The sequence below is a fragment of the Xiphias gladius genome, unplaced genomic scaffold (assembly GCF_016859285.1).
Source record: "Xiphias gladius isolate SHS-SW01 ecotype Sanya breed wild unplaced genomic scaffold, ASM1685928v1 HiC_scaffold_1323, whole genome shotgun sequence".
NCBI lineage: Eukaryota > Metazoa > Chordata > Actinopteri > Istiophoriformes > Xiphiidae > Xiphias > Xiphias gladius.
Genome location: NW_024401638.1, coordinates 53,374 through 55,119, shown reverse-complemented (window position 1 = coordinate 55,119; position 1,746 = coordinate 53,374). Strand labels below are relative to the sequence as shown.

The 1,746-nt window shown below is 43.9% G+C and overlaps 1 long non-coding RNA gene across 1 annotated transcript; it reads left to right on the top strand.

Moving 5' to 3' along the window:
- Nucleotides 1–1,212: 1,212 nt before the first annotated feature.
- Nucleotides 1,213–1,667, top strand: LOC120787267. The gene is made up of 3 exons (XR_005706897.1): nt 1,213–1,255; nt 1,365–1,537; nt 1,651–1,667. It is a non-coding gene; the product is annotated as an uncharacterized LOC120787267 (long non-coding RNA).
- Nucleotides 1,668–1,746: the final 79 nt, after the last annotated feature.

Below are 1,746 nucleotides of genomic sequence, written 5' to 3'. Positions count from 1 at the left end.
GGCGTGCTTGACCCAGCCATGAAGAATGTGGTTCATTTCTTTGAGCAGTTTCAACACAAAGGACATACCTGTCTAGTGTTTGAAATGCTGGACAGGAGTCTTTTACAACTGCTCAGCGAACAGCAAGGGACGCCACTCTCTCTCCATGAGATACGGCCAATAACCCACCAGGTAAAGACTGTGGCTTTGATCAATCTATCAACAAATGTGACAAGATACTCAGCCAGCTGGGAAAGAAGTTACATACTGAAGTAACATAACTGTATTTCTTCTTGATCTGTTTAAGCCTGCACCCTGGTCAATGGTAACTTTAACCGTCTACATTGTGTCCTTTGTCTCTGCAGTTGCTGATGGCCTTGGATGCTCTGAAGGGCATTGGTGTGGTTCACTCAGACCTGAAGCCAGACAATATAATGCTGGCAAACCATCTGAGTGAGCCCTTCAGAATAAAACTAATAGATTTTTGGCGTGTCGTTCAGTGTCGAGAAGAGGTATTTGGGAAGACAATTCAGCCTCTGGTTTACAGGTAGGTTCAATTTGCAAAGCTCATCTTTTAACATGTTTGCAATTGTGTGTTTATGCTGTAAATGATCCAGCAGAGGCTGTGTCAGTCGTCAGTACATATGCTGAATTTGACAGTGTACTTAATAGCTCTTGTGACTCTTATGCGATACACACAGGGCACCTGAAGTCACCCTGGGCCTCCCTTCTCCGAGGCCATAGGCGCTTGGAGTCTAGGCTGTGTGCTCGGGGTCTTGTACCTCTGCAAACACCTGTTTGCGATAGACTCGAAAGTACCAGTCAGTAAGTAACCAAACCGATCTAGATTCAAATGCAAATACTGTTAAATAGTTACCCAGATAAATGTCCAAAACCCGAGAGGGGGCTTGTTGTAGGATGTTGGCTGATGTGATTCTTTATGTTCTCTCTCCAGATGAGGGGCATTGTAGACGTCCTGGGCCAGCCAGCTGACCACCTTCTCTGTGCTGGGAAATGCACACAAAATTTTTTCAAGGTGGAAAAGCACTTGGACAGCCCAAGATGGTGGATGAAGGTATTTTAACCTTGCTCAGCAGTTCACAATTTTACATCTCCCAGTTAGGCAACAACTCTTTTATAATATTTAACACATTCAGGAAGAAGTATCTGACCTGCATGTTTTGTTCCTGTAGACCCCAAGGGAATACCAGCTTGACACTGGAATTGAGCGAAAACATGGGACACAACAATCAGAAGTCTGGATGACCTGATAACAGTAAGTGGTCCACTTCATGACTACACAATGAATTAATACCAATATCCTCTGTCACTGAGAGACAGGAAGCAGTTAAAACTGAACTGTCACCTACTTTGTTTTCAATCAGCACAACCCAGACACACGGGAATCCATTGAGCTGGAGGATCAGAGAGCCTTTGTCAGCCTCCTGACATGCCTTCTACATACAGACCCAGAGAAGAGAATCACTCCGGGGAAGGCTCTCGATCACCCTTTTGTAACAATGGTCCATCTGGAAGACGAAATAGACACCAGCTTTTAGTGAGTGCCTGTGTTTTGTTTTCAGTAGGGTTGGATAGATACACGATTGGATTAATTGACAGATTTGTTTATTGATTGAGTGATCCATTCATTTATTGTCATGTTTTATTCAGTGTTGAAGATTCTTTAGAAAATGAGGATCTTACCAATGGACAACATGGACCTATTTCTTGACTGTGCGGCTGAGGAAGAGCCCAAAGAGGAAGAGC